Consider the following 23,318-nt stretch of genomic DNA (forward strand, 5'->3'; position numbering starts at 1 on the left):
AAGTGTACGTTTACACTACCAGGTACTGCCGGGGCTCAGGAGAGTCAGGGAAGTTCCTGCTGCAATTCTACAGGGCTTTGGTGAGACCACATCTGGAGTGCAGTGTGCAGTTTCGGTCTCCTTATCGGAAGGAAGGATACATTTGGTCTTATGTGGGGTGCAACAAAGGATCACTAAACTGATTCCTGGGATGAGAGAGTTGGTCCTGTTCGGAGAGACTGAATGAAAAGGGCCCAGGCCTGAAAAGTGAATTCTGTTTTTCTCTCCATTAACGCTGCCCAACCTGTTGTGTATTTCCAGCAGTCTCTATTTCGATTCAATGTCCTTTGGAATTTAGAAGAATGAGTGGTGATCTCATTGAAACGTATAAAAATCTTAAGACGGCTTGACCTTTTGCTCCTGGCTGGAGAGCCTAAAACGAGGGGTCACAGACTCAAGATAAAGGATTGATCATTTGGGACTGAGATGAGGAGAAACTTGTTCACTCAAAGGCTTGTGAACCTATTGGAATTCTCTAACTCGGAGAGCAGTGGGTGCTCGATCGTTGAGCAACTTCAAGACTTGGATAAATTTTTGGACCCTATGGGAAATAAGTGATAAGGGGACAAGGTGAAAAGGTGGCATTGAGGCAGAAGATCAGCCATGATCTTACTGAATGGTGGAGCAGTTTAAGGACCCATGTGGCCAACTGCAGCTCCTTTCTTTTATGCCCTTATGGTCTTAGTTGGTCACAGCAAAAGGATTTTCACACAGCCACTGTTCTTTCCTGATAATCCATCATTCAGACGAGGCAGTGAACATAAGTCCCGTCTGCCTGACCAGGTGTATGGAGCAGATCACTATGGCACGATTCAAAGAGCAGAGAGACACTCACCCCTCTACCAACGTAACCAAAACAAAATTTGAATCATTTGGTAGCACGGAACTTGAGCATTGCTGAAAAAAGAGACATGTCACAGCTTTTCATCTTGCACTCATCAGGACACTTTACAAGAGTATCAACATAATGAGTCCACTTGCCAACCAATCAGCACTCTCTTCACATGCAGTATAAATTGTTGTTTTCCCCTTACATTGGTATGCTTGCAAAGTGTCCTGATGAGTGCAAGATGAAAAGCTTTGACATGTCTCCTTTTCTACAAAATAGACCAACCGGCTATGTTTGTGGGATGCTGCTGTGCACAGAATGGCTGTGTATGTTTGTCTCCAACAGAGTCTACACTCCCAAGAAAGAAAAGGAAAAACTTGCATTTATATAGCGCCCTTTACAACTGCAGGATGTCCCAAAGCGCCTCACAGCAAATGGAGAGCACGAAGTATAGTTACTGCTGTGCTGTAGGGAATGCGGCAGCCAATTTGTGCACAGTAAGCTCCCACAAATAGCAATGAGAGAAAGGCCAGGCAATATGATGTAGTGACATTGGTTGAGGGATAAATATTGGTTAGTGTACTGGGAGGAAGGCACCAGTACCTTCTTCATAATAGTGCCGTAAGATATATGCTACCTCCACTTGATTTAACATGGTTGTAAAATGGTGGCCTGCGGATGTGAAAGGCGCTACAAAAATTCATGCCCATCTTTCCTTTCGTGTAAAAGAATCACGCCATGTGTTAAAAAATATGCAGATGTGTAGGCAGCAGTCAACAAACCAGGACTGTTTGTTGTCAATTCTAGTGGTGCTTAATGAATACTTAACTGTGCAGTTTACTGGTTAATGATGAACTATTGATCGCATCTTTATTGGAAATGGAGCAGCATCTGAGACAGAAGGTGACATCGGTGACAGGGGCAAGTCAGTCATAGGAACTTTGGAAATAGGAGCAGGAATAGGCCATTCGGCCCATCGAGCCTGCTCTGCCATTCACTTATATCATAACTGATCTACCCCGGCTCCATTTTCCCACACTATCCCCATATCCCTTGATATCTTTAATGTCTATTGATCTCTGTCTTGAATATACTCAGTGACTGAACCTCCACAACCCCCTGGGATAGAGAATTTCAAAGATTCACCACCCTCTGAGTGAATAAATTCTTCCTCATCTTGGTCCTAAATGGTCTACCCTAATCCTGAGATTATGTCCCCTGGTTCTAGACCTTCCACTCCATACCCCTCCCACCCCCAGACAGGGGAAACATCCTTCCTGCATCTACCCTGTCACGGCCTGTAAGAATATTGCATGCTTCAATGAGATCACCACTCATTCTTCTAAACTCTAGAGAATACAGGCCCGGTCTCCTCAATCTCTCCTCATACGATAATCCCACCACCCCAGGAATCAATCTGGTGAATCTACGTTGCGCTCCCTCTGTGTTAAATACATCCTTCCTTAGGGAAGGAGAGCAAAACTGTACACCATACCCCAGGTGCAGTCTCACCCAGGCTCCATACAATTGCAGCAAGACTTCTTTATTCCTGTACTCAAATCCTTTTGCAATAAAAGCCAACATACCACTTGCCTTCCTAACCACTTAGTCAGACGCTTCACGGACACGTGCTTTAACATATAACCCAAATCGAACAACTTTTTCAGCCAGCTTGAATTAAGGATTCCCCCTATCCACCCCAAAAAATGTAAAATATCTCAACTCAGGGAAGCAAATGTCAAAACTGGTTTGACTTTGGATTGAAAAGTCCCTTTTGTTGCATTTAATTTATGTCCATTGCAGAGACTTCATTTGGGAGGGGTGTGAAATAGGTTCCAAGAGCACTACGTGATGTCACGATTTTCCAACATTACTCAGAAGCAGAACCAATGTTGTCTGAACATGCCTGTCTCTTCTGTGCAGGCCTCACTTTACTGTGGCCAAGAATCTCTAAAAGGGATATCCTTGTTCTCTCAAGAGCCACTTGCGCATCATAAATTAGCGCTCAAATTATTTTCCTTTAGGTTAAAAAAAACCCATGCAAAAGACCCCTGTTTCTTCAGTGTGGTCAGGTATCCACAGGCAGGGTCGGGGAGATAAGTTTAAAAACAAAAGAGACCCCGGGGATGAAAAGTTGCGGCCTCTCACACAGATCGTCACCAAAGCTAAACAGAGAAAGGAGGAAGTTCAAATAATACTGGTTATTGACACTGAAATACAGGGTTAATGGTGGGCGGGAATGGTGGGTAAGAAACATAAGAAATAGGAAGAGTAGACCAGATGGCCTGTCGAGCCTGCTCCACAATTCAATACGATCATAGCTGATCTTCTGCCTCAACTCCACTTTTCCACCCATTTCCCATATCCCTTGATTTCCCCAAGAGGCCAAAATTCTGTCTATCCTGGCCTTAAATGTATTCAACGATGAAACAACCTTCTGTCAAGAGTTCCAAAGATTCAGGACCCTTTGAGTGGAGTAATTTCCCCATACCTGAGTCAGAGATGGTTGACCCCTTATCCTGAGGCTGTGACCCCTTGTTCCAGACTCCCCGGCCAGACGAAACACCTCTCAGTGTCTAACCCATCAACCTAAAAGCAGCCAGTTGGTCTGGAACATGCGGCCTGAAAGGATGGTGGAAGCAGATGCAATTGTAACATTCAAAAGGGGATTTAGAGATATACTTAAATGGGGGAAAAAAAATACAGGGTTATTTATGAGGAAAGAACAGTGTGATTGGAACTAACTGGATAGCTTTATTAAAGAGCCAGCACAGGCACGATGGGACGATTGGCCTTCTGCTGTGTGTGTATAATTTTATAATGGAGAGAAGTTGAGTTATTTGGCAATCCTGGTACTGTAAAAGCCCCTGTTCAACAAAGCATGACCAAACCATACTTTGTCACAACAGAGGAGCAGCAAGAGACCATTCAGCCCCCTCAGCCTATTTTGCCATTCCATCAGATCATAGCTGGTCTGCACCATTAGCTGCTGCCTTACCCTCTTACCTTACCTCCCTAATCCCTCACCCATCCTACCCGCTTACCCACTTCACTCAAAGGGTTGTGAATCTTTGGAATTCTCTACTCCAGAGGGTTGTGGATGTTCCATCGTTGAACACACTCAAGGCTGGGATAGGCAGAGTTTTGATCTCCCAGGGAATTCAGGGATATGGGGAGCGGGCAGGATAGTGGAGTTGAAGACCAAGGTCATCCATGATCATATTGAATAGTGAAGCAGGCTCGATGGGCCATGCAGTCTACTCCTGCTCCTTAATCCTATACACTTTATAGCTCCATTGGTCTCTTGCAAGCTAGCTCAAGGGCTGCAGTGCCTAGAAGTGGCAAGTGCCCCTGTAGTAAGTCTGAACAGTAAGTAGAGGCAAGGCACTTCAGTATGCAAAGTCAGCGAGGGTAGCAAGGCGCAGTATAAAACAGGGGAATTATCCTTGGTCCCCTCGCAATATTTGACCATAAGACAGCTTTGCCTGTGGGGGAATGGTGAATTGCATCTCACCAGAAGTTCACACACTCGTACTTTCCAGCCAGCATTACTAGATAGCCCCGGGGACAAAACAAAAAGGAAACCTTGCTTACATTTTATTTCAGCTCGAGGGCACTGAGATTTACTGTGACATCCCCGAAACCCGGTGCTGCTGGGATAGTAGCAAACCCAGCACCCGACCATAGCCGGCCAGCTTATCGTGGGCCTCTATGCCACCAGCCAGTCTGTCTGTTTGCTGAGTAGATCCCTCATACTCTCTTCTACACACATGGCGATATGCAGGTGTCTCAGCAAGTGAGTTCAGTCAAAAAGCAGCAGGCAAATTCCATGGCCAAGCAATCCTGCACTTAACGCAGAAGTCTCACTCAGCAAAGGTGCAAATCCAGGCTTGTTCTTGCTTCAATGATTTTCCAGGAATCATTTTTGCACCTTGAACTTTGCAAAGCACTCGACACATTGAAATACGTTGGAAACCCACACCTGTACTGAGCTGAACAACCCCTAACGTGGAAATGGGTGGAGCACTGCAATTTTTAAAAAATTTATTCTCAAAATATGGGCGTCACTAGTGAGGCCAGTATTCATCGCTCATCGTTAGTTAGTTCAGGCCTCATTCTTGAACTGCTCCAGGCCGGGCAGTGTCCAAAAGGCTTTCATCCTCTTTATTCATCGTAGGGCCTTGATATAACTGAGTTACTTGCCAGGCCACTGCAGAGGGCAGTTAGGAGCCAATCGTCTTACTGTGGGACTGGAGACACATATAGGCCCAGTATGAGTAAAGAATGCAGGTTTCCTTCCCCAAAACTGCTTGAGTGAACCAAGTGTTTCTTTTTTACAACATTCAAGACAGCTTCATGGTCACTTTTACCGAGACCAGAATGACCGAGTGTCAGGGAGGAAGTTAAGGGGACACTCGATCATGGGGGTACCGCAAGAGCGAGGTGGGATCCTGATGAACCTGCCAGAGCGGGACGTCAGGAAGAGAGGTGCGTACTGCAGATGCACGAAATTTAAAGGTCTAAGTCACGGGACAAACAGCATCCCGGCTGCAGACAACCCAGGACGCGGCCTCAAATAAATGACGGTCCCTTAAAATCTGGTTGGTCACCCCGAGGCCAACGTTTTATCCCCAAGGCTTTTTTTAAAACCGAGTTTGAATTTCCAAGATGGGTTTTCAACTCGCATCCTCGGGGGTTGTCAAGTCCATTAATCTGACCTCTCAGCCATCGCATTCACTGTTGGTTCCTGAGCCAGGAATCGGCGGGAGAGTTTGAGTCCAATCAGACCTCAGTTTGTGCTCCTGATCGCTAGTGAGTGTGTTCCCACTTCACCACAACCACTGTCAGGATGAGTGAATGCTCATGTGAAGAATTATTAAGCTGGACAGTGTTGTGTGTGGGCCCTGGCAACTCACCTTCCAGCACTCACTGTGGCAAGAGTCCACTTGCAAAACAATAAGTAAAACCAGAGGATGGGGAAAGGGCATCAGGATGCAACACGCTAACAAGCTGGACTAGCCTTAATTGCTGCTATTGAAACGTGAGCTGGCTTTCTTGGGGTCTCAACCTTGTTCATGAGTTTCGAGTCAGATTTAAGAAAAGGAAGCGCTGCATTTATACAGCGCCTGTCACAACCTTAGGATGTCCCAACATGCTTTACGGCCAGTGAAGTGCTTTTGAAGTGCAGTAATTGTAATGCAGGAAACATAGCAGCTCCATTGCGCAAAGCAAGCTCCCACAGTTATATGACAATGAACAGATATCTGCTTTTAGCAATGTTTTATGGTCAAACATTGGCCAGCACAGTGGGGATAACTTCCCAGCTCTATGAAACAGTGCCTTGCGATCTTTTATAGCCACCTGAGAGGGTGGGGGAGGGGAGGGTGCCATCTAAAAGACAGCACCTCTGACAGGGCAGCACTCCCCCAGCAATGCACTGGGAAAGTCAGTGTGGATTTTGGGCTCAAGGTCTCTGCAGTGGGACTCGAACACGGAAACTGTCTGACTCAACAGGTGAGAGCATTGCCCGCTGAGACATGGCAGACACAGTGCAAACCTCAACCTCAAGGTGCTTTTCACTGCTGCCCTTCTCAGAGGTCGGCAGGTGGAAATGGAGATTCATCCCATCGCCCACGGATGTGACAACAATTCCTGGGAACCCGAAAAGGAGTCACAAATTCCTTAACGTCCTCTTGAGTTGTGCTCAGCTTTTCCCATCCTCTTCTCACCATAACCCTCAACCCATTCACTCTACTGAAGCCATTCGATGACTTGTCTTATATGAAAACTTTGCTGTTCCAACTGCCTTATCTGGAAATTTATTCCACAACATGAGCCTTCCTTGTGAATGAGAATGCCAAATGCCTGGACCAATCCTCTTCTTAACCTTGAAGCTCTCAATTAAGTCACTCAAAAGCCTTCCTACCAGCGATTTTTTTTTCCAAATCTGCGCATTACAAACATCTTGACACCCAAGATCATCTGTTCTTGCTCACAAGCGTGCCCTCACCACACTGTCGGGATCCTTTGTAGATGAGATTATCTCGAGATATTTTGTAAGTACCTGCAAACAAAAAAGTGTGACTCATAGCAGCGACCTTAAGGTAGACTACAACTGTGAATGAACCCAGGAACAGTGGGTGGGGGGAGGGAGGGGGGAGGGGGGCAGTGGGGAGGAGGGGTGAGTTGGTTCAGTGAAGATACGATACAGTCGTGCATGGTCTTTATCGAAAGGCCAGTCAGAGTTCATGTTATGCAGGATTTGCAATTCTTAGGGCTCCCAGGGTTCAGATACACGTGTGGCTTTGCAACAACAACTTGCATTTGCATGGTGCCTTTAAACTTCCCCAAAGCATTGCACAGCAATGATTATCAAATAAAATTTGACGCTGAGCCACTTAATGAGATTTGACAGGTGATGAGAAATTTGGTGCAGCAAGTGGGTTTTATGGAGCGTCTTAAAGGAGGCTGAGGGGTGTGCAGTTGGGCATTCCAGAGGTTAAGGGCCTCGGCAACTCAATGTATGGCTGTGACTGGTGCAGTAATTAGAACCAAGGATGTGCAAGAAGCCAGAATTGGAGGAGTGCAGTGATTGCAGAGGACCGTGGGGCTGGAGGAAGTTACACAGATGGGAAGGGACAAGGCCCTGAACACAAGGGCCCGATGTGAAAACCCAGGTGCTGCTGGGCCTGGAGCTGATTTCGGTCAGCAGGTACAGGGGTGACGGGTGAGAAGGATTCAGTGCAAGTTAAGATTCGGAGAGCAGGGTTTTGGATGCGCTCAGGTTTACAGAGGGTTTGAAGTGGCTGGTTGGCCAAGAGAGCATTGGAATAGGTGAGTCAGGAGACAACGAAACCATGGGCGAGGGTTTCAGCAGCAGGTTTGCAGTGGGCTTTCAAAATTGCAGGGGCACAGTCTCTAAAAACCGCATTGAAATTCAACAAAATCAGCTATTTTTTAAACAAACTGAATCCACTGGGGGGTTTCATTGCTAGCTTCTGATACAAGCAGAACAAACTTGCTTTGAAGTTCTGAGTAGTTCATAGTCTCAGAGTTCAGGGCTGGAATCGATACTGCCACTATACTTTTTAAAAATCTCATGCTTGCATACATTTCCTGGCTCCAAAACCTGACTTTCCGTTGTCATATTTGTGTCAACTTTCCATGATATATTCCTATCTGAATTGAAGCGACCTATATAAAATTCTTATGCTGCGGTGAGATCCTCCAGCCACTGGTGGCAGTGTAGCACCGCAGTTTGGCACCTCCCAGTTCCACAACTTGTCCACCAGAGAAGCCCAAATGCACCAATTAACTATCTCTCCTTTCTTTATGATTGCTACTTGACTTTAAATCATATTAAATCAAATTTGAAAAATCAGGACAGAATGCGTGGTTTTAAGGAGCTGAGTTACATCTTCCTGCACTCATGCAGTTCCTGTCCTGTCTACACTCAGGCTTGAGCTCTCTTACGCAAAACCATGGGAGATCAAGGAGAAGAAATATCCCCTTTGAGCTAATTCATCAACTCAAAGTCAATGGTGACATTGCTTCACCTTAGTATATTCCATGGCTTAAAAATATTGTTTTCTCTCAGAACACTAGCTTGGAAAGGCAAAATCTAAAGGTGATGCGGGGCACCTTTTCATTGTGTGCAAGTGGACACTTCACATACCTTCCAATATGAGAAGAAAAAACAAAAACAGCAACAGAAACACCTGGAAAATCTCAGCAGCATCGGCGGAGAAGAGCACAGTTGATGGGTCCTCATGACCCTTCAACAGAACTAAGTAAAAATAGGAAAGGGGTGAAATATAAGCTGGTTTAAGAGGTGGTGGTGGTTGTTGGGACAAGAAGCCAATGATAGGTGGAGATAACCAAAAGATGTCACAGACAAAAGGACAAAGAGGTGTTGAAGGTGGTGATATTATCAAAGGAACGTGCCAATTAAGGGTAGAAAGCAGGACAAGCAAGGTACAGATAGCCCTAGTGGAGGTGGAGTGGGGTGAAGGAATCGAAATAGGCTAAAAGGTAGAGATAAAACAATGGGTGGAAATACATTTAAAAATAATGGAAATAGGTGGGAAAAGAAAAATCTATATAAATTATTGGAAAAAACAAAAAGGAGGGGGAAGAAACGGAAAGGGGGTGGGGACGGAGGAGAGAGTTCATGATCTAAAATTGTTGGACTCAATATTCAGTCCGGAAGGCTGTAAAGTGCCTAGTCGGAAGATGAGGTGCTGTTCCTCCAGTTTGCGTTGGGCTTCACTGGAACAATGCAGCAGGCCAAGGACGGACATGTGGGCAAGAGAGCAGGGTGGTGTGTTGAAATGGCAAGCGACAGGGAGGTCTGGGTCATGCTTGTGGACAGATCGAAGGTGTTCTGCAAAGCGGTCACCCAGTCTGCGTTTGGTCTCTCCAATGTAGAGGAAACCGCATTGGGAGCAATGCATGCAGTAGACTAAGTTGAGGGAAGTGCAAGTGAAATGCTGCTTCACTTGAAAGGAGTGTTATGAAAAGAAGACCTGCATTTATATAGCACCTTTCATGACTTCAGAATTTACAGCTAGTGAACTGCTCTTCAATTACTGTCGTAATGTAAGAAATGCAACAGACAATGAGAGCGCGAGCTGCAACAAACAGCGGCGAGATAAATGAGCGATAATTTTTTTTGTGTGTGTGTGACAGTGGCTTGAGGGGTAAATTATTGACCCAGGGCTCCTTAAAAACGGTGGCCACGAGATGCTTTATGTTCCGGCTGTGCAAGGGCAGGCGAGGTTTCGCTCTAACGGCTCATTTGAAGGGCAAGTATTTCATTTGAGTGCGTTAGTAATTATAGTGGAGAGGTGAGGGGTTTTTCACCTGGACACACTGAGACGTTTTGTGGTATCTGGATTCTACCGACAAGATCTGCTCTACAAACGAAAGGTTCATAATCGTTACACAATAGCGAACTTACTGAGATGTTTGTACATGAAAACAATGAGGCGAGCAGAGGAAAGCATAAGACACACAATCAGCCTTAGTTTCCACTTTTGTTCATGATCCAGTCAGTGTAGCTGAAAAATAAGCATATTTGGAAGATGTGGGAGAACAGGATTAGCTTAGCTGTGACACCACTGTCAAAACAAAATTGTCATGGCCGTGTGGTTATGTCACTGGGCCAGTATTCCTGAGAATGGATTTTCCTGAGTTTAAACCCCACCATGGTAGTTTGAGACTTGGAATACGGTTTAACAAAACCTGGAAATAAAAAGCTGGTACCAGGAACTGCATCTCACACCTGCCTGCTGCAGCTCAGTGGGTGTCACCCTCCCCGCTGAGTCAGAAGGCTGTGGGTTCAAATCCCACTCCAGGATTTGAGTGCAAAATCTGACTGACATCCCGGTGGTGTGCTGCACTGTCGGGGCTGCTGTCTTTCGGAATGACAGGTTAAACTGAGACCTCTAAGCCCACTCAGGTGGATGTAAAAGGTCCCAAGGCACTCAAAGAAGAGCAGCTGAGCTGAGCTGTCCTTGCCAATATTTATCCCTCAATTAACGTCACAAAAAAAAATGATCTATCGTTATCACGTTACTGCTGTGGGAGCTTGCTGTGCACAAATTGGATGCCCTGGGCGGAATTTTATGTCTCCCCCGCTGGCGGGATTTTCCGGTCCCATTCCAGTCAATGGACTTTTGAAGGGCTCACCGTATTTTCCGGCCAGTCTCACCCCCACCACAACGGGGCCATAAAAATTCCACCCCCTATTTTTACCTTACAACAGTGACCACGCTACGAAGGTACTTCATTGTCTGCAGAGCACTTTGGGATGTATGATGGTCGTGACCGATGCTATATAAGCACAAGTCTTTCTCCCGTCATGGAAGGGAATATGAATCCGCGTACCGAGACTAGATCAGCTACCCCAGCCAGGCCTACGCGCCCACGCCAGGCCTAATCCAGTCCCGCAACAGCACGGGTGAGACTTACCTGCCCTTCTAAAGTGGCCAGTACACCACTCAGCTGTATGCATGGCGATTGTGTGAAGGGAAATAAACGTCGGCCTTGCCAGCACGGTCCACATCCTGAGAAAGCATGACATGAAACAGCGCCTTGTGACAGTCACCAGCAAGGCCGTTTTGGCCCTTCTCCCTGATGACCATTAGTACACGGCAGCTAATGTCCAATTCAACGAGCCAGACGGGAAACGGATGGGGAGAAACAGTTGAAATCAGAGGAAGATAAACTCTTCCCGAGAAACATCCATCTACAGCCTGCCTAAAAGCAAACAATTGAAAATCTCAGAGCTGCTTAGTATAATTGACATAAGGAATTGAAGAAATGCAGGCAAGAGATAATTACTGCTCGCGCTTTCCAATTCTTAATGTGACTATCTGAAAACAGCGGTGACAGCATCTTAAACCAAAATGCGAGATGCGATTTGTGATCATGGTGGTGTACTGGTAATATCATTGGATTGCTATTCCAGAGATTCAGGAAAATGCCCTTGAGATATGGGTTCAAATCCCTCCATGACAGCTGGTGGAGTTGAAAGCTCGCATCAACGATGATGACCATGAAACCAGCAATTGTCATAAAAATTAATCTGGGTTCACAAATGCCCTGTTAGAGATGGAAATCTGCTATCCTTACCTGGTCTGGCCTAGCCTACATGTAATTCCAAGCCCACAGTAATGTGGCTGATTCAGAACTGCCCTCTGGAATGGCCCAGCAAGCCACTGAGTTCAAGGGCAATTAGGGATGGGTGACAAATGCTGGCCTTGCCAGTGACGCCCACACCCCCATGAAAGAATTAGAAGGATGTTGAATCTTTGGTGTTAAAAGGACGGACTGCTTTTTGACCCATTATTTGAAAAACCTTGCAACAAGACTCACAATTTGATTCATAAACTGTCCTCAACCACAAGGACAGTGGAACAAGGCGATTGTGTGATTCAAAGATTTCTGAAAAAATATTACATTGAACTTGCAACGACATTTCACCCGAGGTGGGTTGCACTCGCTACACTCCATTTGTGATCATATATAAAATACATACCTATGGATATATTTTACCCTCTGTTGATCATTATCAGAGATCTTTGGGGCGCTCGACACAGGAATGGGGAGGGGGCAACCCGTCTATACATTGCTGGAGGACCTCAAGAAGTGTGGGTGGATTGTATCGGGTGCCAAGACACAGATGTGCCCATCACCTGGTCTGTTATATACTTGAGATAGCCAGTCTCCAACACCCACCAGTTACTACTTTAGATTTTTCTAATTTTATGACTCACTGTACAGAGTTGCTTTGCAGTCAGCAGATGTGCAGAATAATGGGAGATGACAAGGGAAGGTCCAGTAGCCCTTATTCAGTGAAGGGAGTTGCCCGGGTGCAAACAGCTAAGTTATTTCTGTTTGCAGTCCTTTGGGTGCCGTCCTTTCAAAGTTGTAATCTGGAAAGAGGCCATTCAGCCCGCCCAATCTTCAGTACTTGACATAGAAACATAGGAAGAGGAAGGAAGCCATACATTTCATCCAAACTGTTCCACCATTCAATTAGTTCAGGGTGGGTCTACTTAACTCCCTGCTTCCAGAACACTTAGTACCCTTAACCAATAAAAAAAATCTATCCCCACCTCTCTTCAGAGCTCTGAAGAAGAGTCATACGGACTCAAAGCGTTAACTCTATTTCTCTTTCCACAGATGCTGCCAGACCTGCTGAGGTTTTTCCAGCATTTCCTGTTTTTAATCGTTCCCAGTTTTGGAATTTTCAACCAACCATCTCCCCCGCCACCCCCACCCCCACCCCCCCCCAGCCTCAACAGCGTTTTTGGGGGGGCAGAGAGTTTCAGATTTACGTTACCCTTTGTGTGAAGGGGTGCTTCCTGGCATCACCCCCAATCAGCCCAGCTCAAATTTGAAGGATTTGCTTCTTTATTCTGGACTCTATCACCAGAGCAAATTGTGTGATGTCAGCTCGCAGCCCTGACCACATTTAACCACCCTATTCCCCCCTCCCTTCACCCACCTCTTCTACCTAATCTGAATCGTTGACGTAGTGATTCCCACAGCCCCACAATTCAATGCAGATAGGTTTCTTCTGCCTTCTGCTCCAAGTCTTTTGCCTTTAACCTTGATTCAATGGCCCTTCATTCTCAACAACTGGAACCCATTTGTTCCTATCTACTCAATCCCATCCTTTCTTAGCTATAAATACTTTTCCCACATTGACCACCCCCCCCCCCCCCTGACAACGCCCCTTCCTGGTAAATCCTTGCTGTTCCATCTCTGGATTGTGCAGCCCAATATTAACACACAGTGCTCCAATGCTGGAGACAGTGGCAATGTTGCTGGACTAGTAATCCAGAAATGTAGGCTAATGCTCTGGGGACATGGGTTCAAACCCCACCATGGTAGTTGGTGGAATTTGAATTCAGTTAATACATCTGAATATAAAGCTTGTCTCAGTAATGGTGACCATGGCAACTATCATTGATTGTTGTTAAAAACCCATCTGGTTCACTAATGTCCCTTAATGAAGGAAATCTGCCGTCCTACATGTGGTTCCACACTCATAGCAATGTGGTTGACTCTTAAAAGGCCTGGCAAGGGAAATTAGAGATGGACAACAAATTCTGGCCTTACCAGTGATGCCCACATCCCATGTGGAAAATGGGTGTCAGAAGGAAAGGGCTTGGTGAGAAAGTGCTTTGGGGGAAATGCTCATTAGAGGGAATGGGAGTCAGAGAAAAAGGTAAGGGGTTGGAAGGGGCTTGACATAGGGCATGAAGCGGAGGGGGGGGGGGCGGGGAGAAAATGGAGGGAAGTGGGTAGAGAACATGGGGAGAGGGGGCAGAATGTGAAGAGGAGGGCAGTATAGAACAAGAAGAGGGGAGTGGATACAGGGGAGAAATGGAGAGTGGAAGTGAAGGAAGAGAGAGGAAAGCTAAGGAAAATAAAAATTACCATAAAAGGCGCTCCCAAGACAAAGGCAGCATTGCACAATCTAATTATTATTCCATTTAAGCATAGCAGGTAAAACAATGAATGAAACCCCTTGGAATAGAATAACTTTAAAGGTTTTCTTCTGTAAACCTGCCTTTCATCCTTAGCGCCTGTGTGTTATGCAGCGATTAGCTGTAAGCAGAACTTTATGGATTCCTTGAGCTTAATTGCTTCATTTATAAACCAACAAAAAAAAAACCAGAAATGAGTCAGAAACAAATTGAGCACCTTTCATCTCCCTCTGCTGATTGATGGCCTGGGATTTTGGAAGCCATGTTCTTTATTATTCATGCTTTATTTGCTGTTCCACTAGTGCCTCACGAAACCACTGCAGATCTTGCCTCCAGCTCCTAGAGCTACATTTTATGTCAAGAACCAGCTGCGTAATCCAATTCCCACCTCATCCAATTGATGGGAACAGGCCATTCGATCCCACTGGTCCGTGCCAGCATTTACACTACATTTAAGCCCCCTCCCACCCCTAATTCATCTCACCCTATCAACATATTCTATCCCTTTCTCCCTCGTGTATTTAAGCAGCTTGAGTCAGAAGATTCTGGGTTTGGGGCCCACTCCAGGGACTTGAGCACCATAATCTAGGCTGACTCTCCAGTGTTGACCCAGAGTCTCCAGGAGGGAATCTCCTGGACGAATAGGCTGGAAAAATCATAGCGCCTGGAAACACGAAAGAATTGAATGTTTCTCTTTTCACTTTCTTGGAACGCTTTCATTTATTACTTACTAAAAATATTTGAAATAGGGGAATGGAGGATATTTGATTGGGTGGGAGGGTCATGTGATGGAACATGTCCAACCAGAATTGGCAACTTTACATATTTTCTTTTAATTCTTTCATGGGATATGGGCATCACTGCCTAAGAGACAACCACATTGCTGGGGGGGTCTGGAGTCACATGTAGGCCAGACCAGTTAGGAATGGCAGATTTCCTTCCCTAAAGGACATTAGTGAACCAGATGGGTTTTCACAACAATCGAGAATAGATGTTATGGGTACCATCACTAAGATCAGCTTTATTTTTTTAAAAATCGATTGGATTTAAACTCCACCGGCTACCGTAGTCAGATTTGAGCCCTTGTCCCTGCAGCAGTAGAATGGGCCTCTGAATAATTAGTTCCGCCACATTATCACTACACTACCATCTCCCCGTAACTTAGGCTGTCTATCAACAGAACAAAAAGAAACACAGGGCTTACATTGATATTGCACCTATTGTGTCTTCACACTATCCCAAAGCAATTTACACCCAGTGCATTGCATTTCAATACAGGGTCTGATTTCTGTGGAGTGGAGACAAGGCAGTCACTCTCACCGCACCTCAGGAGTTCAGCTCTTTTGTCCATATTTGAACCAAGGCTGTAATGAGGTCAGGAGCTGAGTGGCCCTGGGGGAACCCAAATTGAGCATCAGTGAGCAGGTTATTGCTAAGCAAGTGCTGCTTGGTAGCACATTGATGACCCTTCCATTATTTTAATGATGATCAAGAGTAGGCTGATGGGATGGTAATTGGCCAAGTTGGATTTGTCCGGCTTTTTGTGTACAGGACATACCTGGGCAATTTTCCACATAGCCAGGTAGATGTCAGTGTTGTAGCTGTACTGGAACAGCTTGGCTAGGGGCGCGGCAAGTTCTGGAGCACAAATCTTCAGTACTATTGCTGGAATATTGTCAGGGCCCATAGCCTTTGCAATATCCAGTGCCTTCAGCTGTTTATTGATATCACGTGGAGTGAATCGAATTGGCTGAAGATCGGCACCTGTGATACTGGGGAACACTGGAGGAGGCCGAGATGGATCGTCCACTCGGCACTTCTGACTGAAGATTGTTGCGAATGCTTCAGCTTTACCTTTTGCACTGATGTGCTGGGCTCCCCCATCATTGAGGGTGGGGGTATTTGTGGAGCCTCCTCCTCCAATGAGTTGTTTAGTTGTCCACCACCATTCACGACTGGATGTGGCAGAGTTTAGATCTGATCCATTGCTGGGGAATTACTTTGCTCTGTCTATCACTTGCTGCTTATGCTGTCTGGCACACAAGTAGTTCTGTGTTGATGTTTCACCAGGTTGATGCCACATTTTTAAGTATGCCTGGTGCTGCTCCTGGCATGCCCACCTGCACTCTTCATTGAACGAGGGTTGATCCCATTGCTTGATAGTGATGGTAGAGTGGGGGATATGCCAGACCATGAGGTTACAGATTGTGGTTTAGTACAATTCTGCTGCTGCTGATGACCCACAGTGCCTCATGGATGCCCAGTCTTGAGTTGCTAGTTCTGTTCAAAATCTAACCCAATTAGCACAATAATAGTGCCCACAACACAGTGAAGGGTATCCTCACTGTGAAGATGGGACTTCGTCTCCATAAGGACTGTGCAGTGGTCACTTCTACCGATACTGTCATGGACAGATACACCTGCAGCAGGCAGGTTGGTGAGGATGAGGTCAAGTATGTTTTTCCCTTTTGTTGGTTCATTCACCACCTGCTGCAGACCCAGTCTAGCAGCTTTGTCCTTTAGGGCTCGCTCTGTAGTGGTGTTTTCGAGCCACTCTTGGTAATGGACATTGAAGTCCCCCATCCAGAGTTTATTCTGCGCCCTTGCCACCCTCAGTGCTTCCTTCAGGTGGTGTTCAACATGGAGGAGCACTGATTCATCAGCTGAGGGAGGGCGGTATGTGGTAATCAGCAGGAGGTTTCCTTACCCATGTTTGACCTGGTGTCATGAGGCTTCATGGGGTCCGGAGTCGATGTTGAGGACTCCCAGGGCAACTCCCTCCCGGCTGTATACCACTGTGTCACCACCTCTGCTGGGTCTGTCCTGCCGGTGGGACAGGACATACCCAGGGATGGTGATGGTGGTGCCTGGGACATTATCTGTAAGGTATGATTCCATGAGGATGATTATGTCTGTTGCTTTACTAGTCTTTGAGACAGCTCTTCCAATTTCGGCACAAGTCCCCAGATATTAGTAAGGAGAGCTTTGCGGGGCTGGGTTTGCCGTTGTCGTTCCAGTGCCTAGATCGATACCAGGTGGCCTGTCTGGTTTCATTCCTTATTGATTTGTTTTTGGTGGTTTGATGCAACTGATTGGCTTGCTAGGGAATTTCAGAGGGCAGTTAAGAGTCAACCACATTGCGGTGGGTCTGGAGCCACATGTAGGCCAGACCAGGTAAGGATGGCAGCTATGACATATACCACCATGACACATGACAATACCACTATGCTACCACGTCCTCTTAACAATCCCTAGCTTCTCTGCTCTGTCCACTGACTGAGTGACTAAAGTTCATAGGCCAACAGTCATTGGTTAATTGCAGTACTGGCAGTGATATTGGACAGGTCTGTATGCGGTATACATGGCTTAAAATAAGGCCTCTTATCCAAATGGATGGCTGGAGTGCTTTCTCTGACTGTTTTTCAGCAGCATAATTCACTCCATTAGGAACCTGTGTGGCCTCCAAGTGCAGCTGCTTCAGTGCCAATTCCAAAATGGCTGCCCTGGCAACATGACAAAGCTAGCGACCATAGAATAAATGCCAAACATAGTGTTCAGGCAGTCTGTAGACTTGAAATCGCTGTAGATCAAGGGATTTCAATTATGGCATTTAATCCCTTTGTTACATTTAAGAACAAAAATCCAAATTGGCTGACAAGTGATCCTGTAACTGGTAACAGACATTTGACCTCAACACAACAATGTTGTTTGGGGATTCCTTAGCCAACCTCATATGGCGAACCTCATGTGGGTCATGGGTACTGAACAAGAAATTCAGGGGTAGTTTAACCGTTTGGACCAGACAGGCCAGGCAGGGTTGAAATTTTAACAGGACAGTTTTCATCGCGATGAGGGAAGATGGAAGATAAAGCGTTCCCTATTTTTGAGTCTTAAGTTCCTAAAACGACTCTAAAAAAAAATTCTCCCCATCCACCAATTGGCAAAAGCGTCAACAACAACAACAAAAGCAACAACTTGGATATATATAGTAGTTTTAACAGAGTACCACACAGGAGCATCATCAAAAGAATTTGGCACTGAGCCAGATCATGGGACATTAAGGAAGGAGGAGAGAGGTAGAGAGGCAGAGAGGTTGTTGAGGGAATTTAAGAGCTTAGGCCTAGGCTGCTGCGAAGGACAGAGTTGCTAATGGTGGTGCGATTAAAATCAGGGATAGTCAAGAGGTCAGAACAGGAGGGAGCACAGGGATCTGACAGGGTTGTAGGACTGGAGGAGATTACACAGAAAGGTAGGAGGCGAGGTCATGGATGGATTTGAAAACACGGGTGACAATTTTAAAATGGAGTCGCTGACTGACTGGGAATCAGTGTAGGTCCGCGTGCACAAGTTGATGGGTCAACGGGATTTGCTACCAGTTAGGATGCAGATGGGTTTTGGATGAGCCCAAGTTTATGGAGAGATGGAAGACCAGCCGGGATATTGGAGCAATGAAGTTTAGAGGGGTGGGATGGAGGTGGGGGAGGATGAGGAGAATTTGTTTGACACAGTGAGCTGTTGTGATCGGGAATGCACTGCCTGAAATGTGGCAGCAGCGCACTCAATCATAATCTAACCAAAACTGCATAAAATCTTTTAAAGGATAAAAGTTGCAGGGATGTGGGGAATGATCAGGGATAATTGGATAGTCCTTCCCACAGATGGCACAGGCACAATTGGCAGAATGGCATACTCTGCGCCCTATGATTCTATGATACACATCTCCCTCAGAGCAGGAAGACAAACAAGTGACCAGCTCACAAAGTTCATCCATTGTTCCTCTGTGAGCCAGCGGCGTTGGAGAGCCTGGGAGTAGCTGCGAGGGGCTTCGTTGTCCGGCTGCCCTTCGAATTTGGCCTCCTCTCTGTGCAGCCCTGTAATATCGGAGGGTGCAGCAGGGAGAATGCAACAAAGGATAAACTGTCAGCCCAATCCTACAGCCAATCGCTCTACGGGCCTGTTACTGTACATACCATCCTAAAGTCGATACACACCTCGCTTTGGTCAGTTGGTACCTGTCTGATCTTTGCAGCTTTGAGCCTCACATAAGGCTTTCCACACTTAGCGTTGGGTAATGCTTTAGGGGAGACGGTAAAGTCGCTTGACTACTAATCCAGAGGCCCAAGCTAATGTCCTTGGTACAAGAGTTCAAATCCCACCAAGGCAGCTGGTGGAATTTCAATTCAATTAATAATATCTGGAATGGAAAGTTTGTGTCAGTAAAGGTGACCAAGAAACCATTGCTGATTTTTGTTAAAACCCATCTGGTTCACTAATACCCTTTAAGGAAGGAAATCTGGCATCCTTATCTGGTCTGGCCTATATGTGACTCCCGACCCACAGCAATGTGCTTGACTCTTAACTGCCCCTCTGAAATGGCCCTAGCAAGCCACTCAGTTCAAGGGCAATTAGGGATGGGCAACAAATGCTGGCCTTGTCAGTGACACCCACATCCCACAAAAGATTGAATAAGGAAAACACACCAGTGCATTATCGGAGACATCATTCCGAGGATGTGGTGTTAAACTGAGATGATACCTTCCTGTTCAAGGGAATGTGGTCTAACTGTAATGGGAAGGATGAGACTGAAAGGCTCAAAGATTTTTATTCATCCAAATCCCTCTCACAATCACTTGCCTCTTAAAGTTAAAAGATGTACAAATCTTATGGATAATCTGCTGGAAAGTGATTCAGTTGAAGCCAGACTATACGAATAAAGCCTTTCCTCTCTCTCATAACTGTAAGGAAACTACACGAAACATGTCTCACAAGGATGTAAGAACCAGGAGCAGGAATAGGCCATTCAGCCCCTCTAGCCTGCTCTGCCATTCGATAAGATCATGGATGCTCTGACTGTGGTCTCGATTCCACTTTTCTGTCTGTCCCCCATAACCCTTGACTCCCTTGTGGATCAAAAAAATCTGTCTAACTCAGCCTTGAATGTAGTCAATGGCCCAGCCTTCCTGGTTCTCCCTGGGGGACAGAATTCCAAAGATGAACGACCCTCGGAGAAACAAATTTCTCCTCATTAAGTGGGCGGGCCCCTATGTACCCTAGTTCTAGTCTCTCCCACAAGCGGAAAGGTCCTCTCAGCATCCACCCTCTCAAGACCCTCAGGATCTTATGGGCAGAATTTTCTATTTGGCGTGAGGGGGCGGGCCCTACACATCAGAGCATAAAATGACGCGAGATACCGTTGGGCGGAGCATGGCTGCCCTTAAGGCTGGCGGGCAAGCCGAGAACCCTGGCGGATTTCAGAGAAAGCATGAAACCTCGTCCATGGGCGGGATGAGGTTTCATGGAGGTATTTAAATAGTTAATAAAGGTTTGAGTTAAAGTGATAGACATGTCCCAACTCATGTGGCAGTGTCACGTGAGGGGACATGTCAGGGAAATATTATAAACATTCGTCTCAAAAGCTCCTCCCCTCCACCCCCCGCCCACACAGGGAGTGCACAGCACTTCCTGGCAGACATCATGCTGGGCGGGCCTTAATTGGCCCGCCCACTTAAAATGGCGGCACGCCCCCAATTGGGGGCACCCATCAGAGGCACGCCTGCCCGTGCCCGCTCCTGCACTTCCCCCCCCGCCAAATGGGGGGGTGGGTAAATTCTTCCCTATATGTTTCAGTAAGATCACCTCTCCCCATTCATCCCAAATCCAACTGGTTCACAACACAAACTATTCGGTCAATACTCAAGAACACATTCTAAGGCCAACTGGTGATGGAAATGCAACAGTTGCACACGTTAGTCAGCAGTTTGTCCCGAGGTCCAACCCAAGGTGGGTCCAAGAGGGGACACAGTAGAAGGTTCCTTACTCTGCATCTGGCCTGCGCTTTGCTGGATCCAGAAGTTCTCAAAACTAATACTAAACACTTTAATCACCAGCCCTGACAATGCTCATCTAAACGTACAGGTGAAAACAGTTGAACTCATGTATAGCGTGACATTAAACAAATAGAAAATCTCTTCCTCCTCCAGATTTGAATGTCTGACATCTATGGATTACACAAGGACGTCAACATAATGAAACTGGCAGTCAAGAGAAAAGGCTATCATCTACATCTCTTCTGTATCAGTCACATGGGCTGGACCACAGGTGTCAAGGCTTCATTGAGTGTAAATTCTGCGTATGCTTTTATCTGAACAAGAGGGGGGGTTTTTTTGAGGTTTGGTACGAAAGCAGAGGCAATGTAATGATGCAATGAAAGGTGCAATTCCAAATTCAACAACGACACAGGTAGCAGTGAACAAAAGACTGGTAGCAGCTCACTAGACCTCTCAGAGCACCCCACATGTAGTCAGTAGGAATTTAAATAAGTCACCAAAACAGCCATTAAAATGACACACACGGAAGCCATTTTGCACCTTGCAAAGTACCACCAACAGCAATGAGTTAAATGACCGGTTTCTCTTTGAGATAGGCCAGGGAGACCGTCCTGATCCTTTTCAAAGTAGTATGACATTCCTAACAATGCTGCACACCCACGGTGCTGCACTGGAGCATCAGTCCAAATCGAGTGCTTAAACCCTGGAATGGGATTTGAAACCACAGCCTCATGACCCAGAGACAGGAGTGCTACCAGCTGAGGCGAGTTGACGTTTAAACTCGGATGGTCAGAGATTCGTTCAATTAACCAGTCAGAAAGATACTGGCCCTCATTAAAACCATTGATAGAAACTTGGTCACCACAAGGAGCAGCTGAGGCAACAGCACAGATGTATTGAAGAGGAAGCCAGATAAACACAAGAGGAAGAAAGGACTGAGAGGGTATGCTGATAGGGTTAGCTACGAGGAGCATAAACACTGGCGTGGACCAGTTCCGAAGGAGTCACATTGGACTCGACACGTTAGCTCTCCCCACAAGGGCTTGCCAGACCTGCTGAGGTTCTCCAACACTTTCTGTTTTTACTTCAGATTTCCAGCATCCGCAGTATTTTGCTTTTATACTACTGGCATTGACTGGTTGGGCTGAATGGCCTGTTTCTGCACTGTAGGTACTTTGTCATTTATGACCATCGTCTGGCCACAGCACAGGTGAGCAGATTGATTTGATAGTTTATGTTTTCGGGAGGTAATTGTTCATGTTTCTACCTGTCAATCTTTTCTCTTTGTCCGCCTTGTCTGAGAATTGCGATCATGAAAGGTGGGTTTCCAGTGGCACTGCACCTTCCCATCGCCACAAACAGCTCCGGTACAACTCCCCACCCCCAACTCTAATTTCTCTGTCTTCTACGAATGCTCTTCTTAAGAAACTGAGCGTTACTGAAAAAGGACATTTTGTCAAAGCTTTTCATCTTGCACTCATCAGGACAATCGCAAGAATAGCAATGTCAGGGGGAAATAACAACTTGCTACTGTATGAGAAGAGAGTGCTGATTGGTTGGCAAGTAAACTCCAATTGGTACAGGCGTTGCTATGGAGAATGCACCAGTTAATAGTGATTGGCAGTTAACTGCCAAACATTGTTTGAAATTTAAACACGGCAGCTTGACGCTGATTGGTCAATGCATTGCCCTGAGGGGGATGAACCAGCAGATGACTAAAGTAAGAAATAGGAGTAGGCATTTCAGCCTCTTGAACCAGCTCCATTTACCTTCATAAGCACAACGCATTTTGGGTTGAGAAAGACCAACAGTTCACGGCTGATCTTTTACCTCAACCCCACTTCCCCACCTGGTCATCATATCCTTCAGTACCCCTGGCGTCTGCCTGCTCAACAGTGGCTCACTAGATCACAAGAAACAGGAGCAGGAGGAGGCCATTTGGCCCCTCGAACTCGTTCTGCCATTCAATAAGATCGTGGCTGCTCTGATTGTGGCCTCAACTCCATTTTCCTGTCTGTCCCGCACAAGCCTTGACTCCCTTGTAGATCAAAAATCTGTTGAACTCAGCTTTGAAGTTATTCAGTGACCCAGCCTCCACTGGTCTCGGGAGGAGAGAATTCCAAACACCAACGACCTTCTGAGAGAAGAAATGTCTCCTCATCTCTGTCTTTATTGGGATATCCCTTATCTTTAAACTATGTCCCCCAGTTCTAGATCCCCCCATGAGGGGAAACATCCTCTGAGCCTCTACCCTGTCAAGCCCCCTTAGAATCTTATATCTTTCAATAAGATCACCCCTCATTCTTCAAGGCTCCAATGAGTATCGGCCCGTCTTGCTCAACCTTTCTTCATAAGACAAACATTTCATCTCGGGAATCAGCCTTGTAAACCTTTTCTAAACCGCTTCCAATAGGAGATGAAAACTGCACAAGGTGCTCCGGTGGTCGGGGGGCGGGGGAGGGGGGAGTCTCACCAATATCTTAGTTGACTTCCCTACTTTTATACTCCACACCCTTGCAATAAAGGCCAACATTCCATCCTAATTACTTGCTGTACCCGCACACTAACGTTATATGATTCATGTACCAGGACACCCAGATCCCTCTGTCCCACAGAGTTCTG

At 46.2% G+C, this 23,318-nt stretch overlaps 1 protein-coding gene across 8 annotated transcripts in view; it reads right to left on the reverse strand.

The window, feature by feature from the left end:
* Positions 1–23,318, reverse strand: part of hivep2a (HIVEP zinc finger 2a) — a 233,573-nt gene that overhangs the window by 173,747 nt on the left and 36,508 nt on the right. Inside the window, exon 2 of one of the 8 annotated variants that reach the window (XM_041216528.1) lies at positions 10,841–11,128. The exons of the other annotated variants lie outside the window; for them this stretch is intronic. The gene's annotated coding sequence lies outside the window, so the exon portion shown is untranslated. The remainder of the gene's footprint in view (positions 1–10,840; positions 11,129–23,318) is intronic. 8 annotated transcript variants of the gene reach the window in all.

This window comes from Carcharodon carcharias, chromosome 2, assembly GCF_017639515.1.
Source record: "Carcharodon carcharias isolate sCarCar2 chromosome 2, sCarCar2.pri, whole genome shotgun sequence".
NCBI lineage: Eukaryota > Metazoa > Chordata > Chondrichthyes > Lamniformes > Lamnidae > Carcharodon > Carcharodon carcharias.